This window comes from Pinus tabuliformis, chromosome 8 (genome assembly GCF_031772625.1).
Source record: "Pinus tabuliformis cultivar Carrire ecotype Pingquan chromosome 8, CPIR1, whole genome shotgun sequence".
In the NCBI taxonomy this organism is placed as follows: Eukaryota; Viridiplantae; Streptophyta; class Pinopsida; order Pinales; family Pinaceae; genus Pinus; species Pinus tabuliformis.
In genome coordinates this window covers 802,384,499-802,395,870 of record NC_142294.1, presented here as the reverse complement: position 1 = coordinate 802,395,870, position 11,372 = coordinate 802,384,499, and positions in this window count along the sequence as shown.

Genomic DNA, 11,372 nt, shown 5'->3' with positions numbered 1-11,372 from the left:
ATGAATCCACTCTAGAAACTTGTCCAAATCACCATGTCCTTCACTGACACACATGTTTCAAGGTTTCATGAACATGAGAAAGGTTAGGGAAATGAGTGGTGGGAGGTGGAAAGGTTACACTCTCAAACAATGGAAGGATTGGCTCACACTTCATTAGAACTTCATGTTACAAAGTTTGACCAAGAGGATAGGAACTTCATGTTGGGAAATAAATAAACGATAAGGTTACACTCTTGAATAACAACTAAATTAGTGGGTTTTTGTTGGCTCACCCGAGTTCAAAGTAATAAGGCATGAATGTGATGGAAGACAATGAGTGGTAGTCGGGCTTATGTTTCCATGAACGAAAAGCTTGGCTATATCGGCAAATTCTTTGTTGGAACACCCATAAGAAAAGGGTAACAAGTAGAAAAGGTTGGTTGTGGGTGGTATCTTAGTGATAGGGATCCAAAGGTCGAAACCATGGCTAGATTGATTAGTCCCTGGCAACTTGTTTGATTACACAAGGTTAAAATGCACTAGTGGTAGGTGGTGACAAGTCTCCCTAGCACAACCCTTTGCGACGTATTAAATCCCTAGCCTAGATGTGGAGGATCCATTGTCGATCTAAGATGTAGTGATAGGAAAAGTAAAGGAAAGCGACTAGTCCTGATCTAATACCACTATGTCATTCTAGTATGAGTATCCATGTATAACTTGGTAACTTTTCAATCTAGCTCTACATCTCTAATACAAGTTGGTTAACATAACCAAGTCATTTAAAAGACCCATATGCTAATAATTGACACACCAAGCCACCCAACTCCTCAAATAGAGTTATGGTTACAAACGCATTGATCCATAAGTATTATTATCAGATAAGATGGAGGAAACATTGTGCACAGTCTAACACATTCATCATAATCATAACATGAGTTCAACACTATCCATTAATTTATCCAGTACTTAACATACAGATCACATTAATGAGCATGAGCATAATAAAGGCCTATGCTAGTCATGAAATCATTATCATTAATGCATATTCTTGAGTCCATACCGAACATGCACATTCATAACAAATTACATTTCATAACTCAATATAAAAGTTGCATTGAGCTTATTGGATTATGTTAAGATGGTTGGAAATTGAAGGAGGGACTTCCATTCTGCACCCAACCATAGGCTATCTACATTGTAGCTTTCTTGCAGTTAACCACCCCTGAGCCAACTTCAAAGTTTGAGGGGATTCTTACTCAAGGTAAATTCACACCAAGACTTTGTAGTCATCAAGAGATGGATTCCATTGTCTAGGTGATTTATCAACTTACTTTTCATAGGAAGCATAATAAGGATCTGCAATACACTGTCCAAGTGGTTAAAAACTCTCAAGCAAGCTCCATAGTGACTCAGATTTCCCTTTATATGTGTTTAACAACTATACATTATTTATCATAATGACTCACTTACTCCTCTGAGTTCAATCATAGGGATTCACCCAAGGTCCATACATGGAATTTCTTAATCAAGGAGGTTGAATCCATTTTCCAAGTGGTATCTCAGCTATATTTTCATAGCAAGCACAACAAGGGTCTGTAGTCCACTATCTAGGTGGTTAACAACTCTCCAACAAGCACCACAATGACTCATATTTCTTTCTCTGGGTGTTTAACAACTACACAAAAATCACCATAGTGATTTGGTCATTTATTTAACCTCCCACTAACCAATTAGGATTAGACATAAATTATAGTGGCCTCAACACAACAATACAAGGGATAAAACCCAAAATCTTAGAGCACAGGGCTCAACCACAAACTCCAACTTTGTTCCATGCACTCCATGCCAAGATTTTAGGGGTTCTCTCTCTATCCATGTTTTACCTTTGTTACATCCTCCTTTGTTTTTGTGTTCTCATATTTGGATAATGTTACCCTCTTTCTTTCTACTTCCTTCCTTACGTCTATTTGTTGGAAACCTTGAGCACTACAGAGAGGGGGAGGGGGTGAATCAGTAGTGTGACTTATTATAAATTATTACCAATTTAAACTTCTCTATTGAATAATGCATATATTAACCAACATCACATAAGCTCATTTCATAAACATAAACCATATAAGAAACTAAAACAAAATAACCATGAGAGCAAGAATAAATAACACATCAAAACACATCCAAAGAAGGATATGCAAGATATCTAGTGGAAACCCTTCTAGGGGAAAAACCACCCTTGTTGCTATTGTGTTTCTATGAATCTCTATTATGTCAAGTAATTGGTCTTTTACATAGACAGTTGACTCCCATCAACCAGGATACTTGACCTCATATGCTATCAACTGACCCCCATCATCCAAGGGACTCGATTCTACAAATCAACTCAGAAGACTATGTTCTCAAATGGATCTATGGACAACCATCCTCTGAAACCCACCATGATCAATGATCCTCGCCCAAATCCAATTGGACTATCCAACACTAATAGGATGGAGAAATTGCTCCTTTCAGAAATGCTACAGAATCACTGCTCCACTCTCGTGAATTCACTACTCCTCTACACTATGCATACCTCATTTCATATATTTTCACACCAGATCCAACACACTCTGCTCAAATTTGATTCAACTCTATAATCATAATATTAGCAATAAGACACCATCAAAAAAACAATAAAAAAACCACCAAAAACATGCTCTCAACTCCAGCAAGATAGTGGCTCAAATCCATGCATCTACTCCACAATAGTATGACCAACCAGCAACGTAAACTCAACTCCAATCCTCCAAACAAAACTCTGTTACACTAGCCTCAAAATTGATCTAAACATTGACACACTACTTTAGCAATTTGGTCCATACACTGTCATTTACACTCATACACTAAATCAATCCTTCTCACAAGTTGGTCTAAAGCATTCATCCTGTATGTAGCCTTCTTTCACTCACACTACAACTAAACCAACCATCACTCAACTCCAAAATAAAGTATATAAAAAATACAGGGAAAAATTCACTTTTGGACTAGAATCAAGAGTGCCCAAAGTTGAAAAAACCCGACCATTATCTCGACTACTTCTGCACTTAAGGTGTTCACACCCAATGGAGGAATTTCTCAACCAATTCCAACCTTTTCCATTTAGTATAGAAGTTTCTATGAATATACAAGTTAAAATTCACCTGATGTTCATGAGGAATGCAAAGTAAATTTCATTTTAAGTCTCAGCCACACCTATAGAACTACCAAATTTTGGCTGCATCCGCATTCACAAGCTTGTGATATTTTGGCTCGAGCCTTCTAGTAGCATGCATAAGCTTATCTCCTAGTGCCTAGGGAAGAGTATAAGTAAAAACAAAAAATCCTTTACTCAGAACCTCTGCCACCTGAGTGGCCACCTTCTCCGACTCTTGTACATGTCTCCAAAACTTTGCTAAGCTCAATAACACCTATGCAAATGGATCAAAAGATGTGTCCCGAGTGCTACTACCAAGTTTACCTAAAGGCCAACAATCAAGGGTTGGCATGAATACCAACAAGTCATCATCAACACACTGAATAACATCTCCGTCATCATCATCAACTCATCAGACTATTGCAACAAATCATCCTCAAGCTCTTGCACTAGGTAGGAATTCCTGCACTAGGTCATGAACAAGAACATAACCATCACTAGCACATGAGAAACCATCAAACCATCATTGTCATCATAAGTTGACATCATAAGGTTGACATGACTACCAACACAACCAACTCAATGTCAACACAACCAGTTGTAGATATATTAGAAGGAGGGAATCAACACATCAACTAGTCTACATAGGGTTGACATTAATGCCAAAATATGCTAGCTACATCATGAAACCAATGCCAATTTCATCTAGCAGAACACATGAACAACATAATGCCAACAATCTCCCACTTTTTCATTTATGGAAACCACACACAATATCCATACCATCATCTCTTCTAATACTCCCCCATTGACATCAATGGCAAAGGATCAACTCATTTGATAAGGCAATGAGAAATAAAGCACAAATGTTGGAGCACCCTAGTGTTGCGTATTTACTCCTTATCTGTTCGATGAATCAAATTTTTAATCAAGAGAGAATGGTCGTCCTTTGAAGACCTGAGAATTGTAGATTTGAAAATTTAATAGGCATGGGTAAAATCAAGTGTGTTCCATTGGATAAATATCAAATTTGAGAGTGAAATTCCCAGGTGATTTTCTTGTCAGATACAGTTAAAACTATCAAAAAAATATATATATGGAAACTGTGATTGGTGAAATAGGTGTGAAAACATCAAATTTGAAGGGGTTTCTATTTTGAAATTCCAATTCCAACCCTACTTGGATAAATCAATTTCATTACATACATATTGAATAAACTAAAGCTTCCATTGAGATAAGATGCCCACTGAGAAGCATTGAACGCATCCAGTCTACCTTAGCGTCCTTAGGTGACGGGATGCGCAATGTTGAATGCAGTGAGTCTTACTTTCCATGATGTCACCTTGGCTCCTTCCATCTCAATAATTTGTGGTTGTGATGATGATGAGACAACATCATTTTCTTGGAAATGAGATCCCAATTCCATGATAGTGTTTTGAAGGACATGTGAACACATACTAACAAGATTTACAAAATTGTGCACCTTATTAGTATATTTCATGGTTTACTAGGATTTTTTGGTTAATTCCCTCTTCAGCGGGCTCCAACAATTAGTCTTAATTCATTTATAGAAATTACATATATATCTAATGAAGAATATTAAAATGGTTGTTTTTGTTTGTATTTTTTAATTTATTACAAAAGATTTTACAAAAATGTAATTTTAAATTATTAAAATCATTGTTTTTAGTATAAAAATAAATTCAACAATTTTAAATTATTAATTTTTTTTACTTTTAATATAAAAATAAAATTCAACATTAGAGGCCTTTGGATGCCTGCACAATATCTTTTTCTCCTACATGTGATTTCTCTTAAGGACCAACTTTCTTCCTTGGCATAATGTCTTTAACTCTTGGCATTGTTTGGTTTTCCCACGGGAGATTCACTCAGTGAACCTCTGACATATCATGGGCGTTCGTGGCATATTAAACAATTCCCTTAATTTAACTACATATTGGAAAAACCCTCTAATTATTATTTAACCCCCTACCAATATTAAGTCAATAAAGCTTCCCAATTAAAAAAACCCCTACTTTCACTAGATATTGTAGGTATCCATTTTTTCATTAAAATTTGTATACTCCTTTATATTTTTTCATTAATTTGAGCTCCATTTTTTATATTTTCCAATATAAAAACCCTTTACCCCTATATATCCCCCAATATATTATGTCATTTTTTCCTCAATATATATCCCCCAATATGAACCCACGTGGTATGATATTGTTCCCCCAGTGAAGCCCGCTATGGGTTATCATAGCATAACATTCTTTGACTTGTGAAAAATTTGGTCATCCCCTAGTATACCAACACACATTATACCATAGGGTTAATGTTTTAAAGTTTAGATTTTTAACCTCTTAAGGTTCTAGAATTTATGTTAAAAAAGTTTCAAATTTTTGCATGTTTTTGGGAATGAGTATCATAAGGACATCTCATCTTAGAGATAATCTACCTCCATATAAAACATTTGTATTGTTCTATATATTGCAAATCTTTCACTATTTCATTTATTAATGAATTTTGGTTTCATTATGTTATTGTTCTCTTTCTAGTATCTCTGTATTATTTTACATGCTTTTCTATCTTTTCTTCATTCTCAATATAATTCAATTTACTGGGATTAGAGTAATATCCTATTTTTAATTGTACCATTCTATTATTTCTGCTACAACACCCTCCAAAATTTTGGCTTACACCCAATTTTTTTAGCCTACCTTTAACCTTGCATACTGTCATCGCAAGCATTAGGACTTGTTACATGTGTTTTCTCTAAGTGTTTTGTCCCATTAGTAAGAAAATCAAAGTGTCATATTTTAGCATGTAAAGTGTCGAACATCGCATGAAAGCTAGGTTTGGTGGTTTCAAGGGGTAATATTTTCATAAATGAGTTTATCTTACCATGTAAACATGTGTCACACCAATTTCCAAAGTTATAAGCATTGTCACACAAGTGTCATCACTCTCGTCGCAAAGTGTATCTTTTGTGTTGCACTTGTCATTGCAAAATATGTCACACTAAGGGAAGTATGTTGTTCATTTGTTCTGGATGATCTATGTTGTGATGTCAAGTGTTCTAAATGTGTGATCAAAATCAGTCTTGTCACTGTTCACATCAGTTCCATGATCCCAGACTTAGTTAAATTTGGAAAACTTCCTAACCAAGCAACTTAGCCTCATATAGCCCTCCCGAACCGCGCATTGCGCAGTCTCAGCCCTCAAGAAACAACCCTTGGAGAAGGAAAACATGCTAGAATACACTTTGTAGCTTAATATGGAAGTTGATCAATCACGAGAATGCAAAGGGACTTCAATTTGTGACCGCAACTCAAGACTTGATAACACTGAAGACTCCTCATCTCTAAGCCATTTGGAGGTGGATAGAAGATCATTCTCAAGAAGACACATAGAAATAAGAAACAAGAATGACTTGACATTACCATGTCATCATGTATTCCATGTCATCAGTGTCATGTCATGTCATGTTATGAGTCATCATATGCCACATCATTTTTTGGATTATATAAATTCTTATTCGAAAATGCATTGTAAAGTGGAAGTCTAAAGGACTTGTACAAAATATGAAGAGTCATGTAAAAGTCAAAAAGTCATAGGGAAGTTAAATAATAATGAGTGTTTTCAAAGAGTCACAAGGGAGGTGAAGGATCACCCCATCTGTTATATATACACCTTCATTGTACAAGAAAAGGACTTTCACCTTGGCTCCTCCCTCAAGGCATCATAGAGACAAGCTAGTTCTTTTGGGGAGAAAGTAGTGGCTTTAACACTCCATTATTGGATCTAGTGGTGTTCGTTGTATACATGTGTTTCGGAATTTTACGTAATATACGAAGCCTAATGTCCAACATGTTATTCATGTATGGATTATTAATATTCTTAAGACTGTCCTGTGAACATTTATAATTCATGTTTGTTTTCACCTGTACTAAAGTAGTTGAACTATTTCAGTTATTTTACTGCTTATTATATGGAGAATGTGTTGTAATGGTTGCAATGATTTCCACATCTTTGTGAACTATTCTGATACATGTTAGACAGATCTCTCATGTTCGTATGTGTTTTTAATAGAGTGGTACTACTACCTCTCTCTTAGAGGCTCACCTTCTTTTCCCCGTTGCAGTAGAAGAACCTTGACACACCTGCAACCAAACACTCACTAGGCATACTCACTTCATTTTCAAAGGCACATGTGCATTCCTCTCTCTTGCTGATAGTTAGAGCCAAGGAAAAGCTTTGAGGAAATGATAATCGAGACGTATTCCATATGGGGCTCATATCCCAAACAATGTGAGGTCTAATTGGGACCACATATAAGGGAGACCCCTTTGAATGTTGGTAGGTCCAACACTGTCAACATTTCTGGAGCCAGAAGGAGGGAAGCTAGATTTTCATGGTTGATAAATCCACCCACCCTCATCATACTTCTTCCGGTCAAGGCAAAAATATTCCTAGCATCTCCCCTTCTCATATTCCTGAAGTTGGCGGATCTTCTCAGCCCTATCTTGAACAAACATGTGAAATCTCTTACGAGCACATCTGGGCCATCCAACCTATAACCCATAAGATTGCAAAGGCTATTGGACTGATCCCTAGAGTACATATTATTCCTTATTTCCTAAAGAAGAATGAAACCACTCCTACTAGGATAGTGGTCTCTATAGTTGAATATTTGGTCTTCGCCACCCTTTAAGAGTTAATAGAGACTATAGAAAATGCAAAGAAGCCATAACAACCTCCATTTTTAATGGAGGTGACAGAGATGACATTGAACTCTCAAATGAAACTTTCCATGGGATAGGTGGTTATGAAGAGGACGAGGAAGATCCCTAAAATTATGATGAAGAGAAGGAGAAAAGAGATGAAGACACAGTGGACCAAGATCTGGATTGGATGACTCAAGGCCTACTTACTTCATCGAGTGTTTTACATAAGATGCCGAGGCACCTGGAAAAGTTGTTAACAAAGTACGACCCTGACAAAGCAGTTAAAGCGGAAGACCATTTGGACAACTTCTACTTACATCTGTAGATGCTTGAGGTACGTTATGATGATGTTGCATGTAGACTTTTTCTATGTACCTTAAATGGTAGAGTAGTTGTATGGTAACCCAGTCTTCCTCCAAACTCAATCCAAAATTGGAAGGGGTTCAAAAATTTGTTCCTTCAAAAAGTTTCCGATGAAAAAACCCCAGTAATGTTATTAAAGGATCTGGGCAATTTGAAGATGGAGAAGAAAGAAAAATTTAAAGATTTCAATTAGAGGTTCAATTGCATAATGAACATATTTCTTATAGATACGAAACCTCATGACTCCATCACTATTCACTACTACACTTATGCGTTACCAAAGATTATGAAGAAGCCATTGCAGTTGAAAAGTAATTTCGTGCAATTGGAGTCATCATTGATGATGAACTGTAAAAGGACTCCAAGGACATCGGTTAAGGTTCTTAGGCCTCCTCAAGTAAGGCCAAGGATAAAGAAGCTACGATCTTGAAATTTTGACCCATAGCATCAAGACTTTGTCCAATGAGCTAGCAGAGTTAAAACAGAGGTCAAGCGAGATCAACGTCAATAGAAATCCCCCAAAATTCAAATTCTTGAGAAGGGTTTCCAACTCTAGTAACAACAGAAATCAACCAACCAAGTTTACACAAATCGCGAATATCATGTTGAATGTCGAAAGCATGGGCATGGACCAGTATTCTTCTTTTCATCAAGAATATCATTTAAAAAAGGCATGCTTGCAGTGGAATCATAACATGAACACTCTATCTGCACATATCATTGATATTGTACTTTTAGATGAGTAGACTAATCCAACAGAATAAAAGGAGGAAACTGCTAAGGCTAAATAAAATATGAGTGTTGGGCATGTAGTGAATGCTTTTAGTTGTGTATTCATAGGTAAAAATAAACTACCAAAGAACCGCCATTGAGTGAAGACCCTACACAAAAGAAAAATAGTTGATAACAATTGAGAATTCAAAGGTTGGTTTTTGAACAAGAGTTTACGAGGAAAAAATTGAAAGAACACTTGTTAAGGAAGATCACACCACGTGTCAATTTAGCTCAAAACACCTAGAATAAGTTTGGAAATACTGCTAGAGAAAAAAATACTTTCGCCAACGGTGAAAGAAAGTCCACTATTCCAGAAGTATCAGATAGAGTCACTCCTCTAGACACTTCGGTGATTCTCGTCGTGCTTGATTATAACATATTCAAAGACATGGAGAAAGTTGGTGCTAATATTTCAATCTTCGAACTTACAAGGATCGGAAGCCAACAAGAACTACTTGTTCGAGCTCTTGATTAGTCTTCCTCAGATGATAAGGCTTCTTTGTAGAAGGGATCTGGTAAGTCTTCTAGTCCCTTGGAGTCTATTCTTAATGCATTAAAATTAGAAGCAAATACACTCTACCTCCATTTTTATTGACATTTGAAATTTTTAATTATAATGTACACAATTGCTTAGTTGATTTTGATGCATTTGTTTAATGTAATGCAATTATTCATTGCTAAGAAAATAAATGTGAAATGGGATAAGATAGATGCATTGATCATTCAACTGGATAGGACTCTTATCTGAGCTATTGGTGAACTCATAAATGTGCTTATTCTCCTATCATATGATTAACGAGTTCACTAGTGCATAAACATAGTAATTGTGCACATCACAAAATCCTATGTTGTATTGTTGAGTAGGGACTAGTCCAACAAATTATAGGGGTATTTTTCTACCGACTGCTTACATTTATGGATTTCGCATAAGGGAAGGAATAACCAAATATGGGTAGACTCAGAACCTTATATGAAACACATTGTCACACCCTTCGAGGAAAATAATGAACCAGTTTCTTTCACAAATTCGATATTTGCAAAATACTTACGGGAGACTAACCTAGGGTGCTACCCTGCTAAGCCTTCCCCAGTCCCACCAAACACATAGTTAGAACTCTTTCCCAGTCCAACTAGCACAAATGAACTTTGTATAGTAGATAGTACTAGTATTAGTGTAGGCATAGTTCTTGTACATATGATGTTTGGACTTTTTTTTTATGGTTCTAAGACACAGGAGGGCTCTGGAGCTGGTTGTCTTTTAATAGATCTGCGACAGAGAAAACATTTGATTTGTAGTCACTTGGAATTCAAGTGCAATAATATCACAACGCAATATGAAGAACTCATCCTCGGCTTCCAGAGGGCCATTGACCTCAAAGTTGGAGTTCCTAAAGCAGTGGGTGACTCTGAGATCATTGTACGACATGTACGAGATACTATACATTGTGTGTCACCTAATTTGAAAAGTTATCAACAAGAGGTATAATGTTTAATTTGTCAATTCCAAGCTTTCAATATTGTATATGTTCCTAGAATGTGTAAAACAATTGTGGATGAATTAGTGAATGTTGTTGCTAGGTTGTAACTACTTAGGGATGGTTTTGCTATTGAAATTCTTTATAATCCATTCGTCCCTGACAATATTTCTAATATGCGCTTTTTTAATGGTGACCAACAGATACTACATTTCATGGGGAATGCTTATGTATTCAAAGATGCAACCATTAACGAAGATGAGCACAATAGAATGTTACAAGATACAGCTCAGGAAAGTAAGGAGAACCCCATGTCGAAGGGTGTGGTATCATTAGAAATGTTGTATGACTTGTAGAATTGGTTTAGAGGACAAATCAACATCAAATCCCACAGTTCAATGCTATCGCATCAGTAGATCAATGTTGGAACATAAAATATCCAAAGTTTGTTAATCCCAATACTTGTTGCACACCAAAAGAGTGGAATGCCTTCATCCACTTATTCAAGCAGTATCAAGATTTTTTCGCATGGACATACGATGAGCTCAAAACTTATGATACGTGAATAATCCAACATGTTATCCCAATTTAGTAAGGGGCGAAGCATTTTCAAAAGAAGCTATGGAAGGTGCATATGATGCTTGAGCCCCTGATTCAGAAGGATTTGAGGAAGATGTTGGATATTTCAACCATTTACAAGGTGTGACATTCGACATGGGTGTCAAATCTGGTCCCAATAAGGAAGAAGTCTAGGGAAATTCGCTTGTGTGTGGATTTTTGAAATATCAACCGCACCTTAGACAAAGATAATTATCCCGTGCCATCAATGGAGAAGATATTATAAATAGTATTGGGGTCAAAAAAAATTTCTTTACTTGAAGGATACTC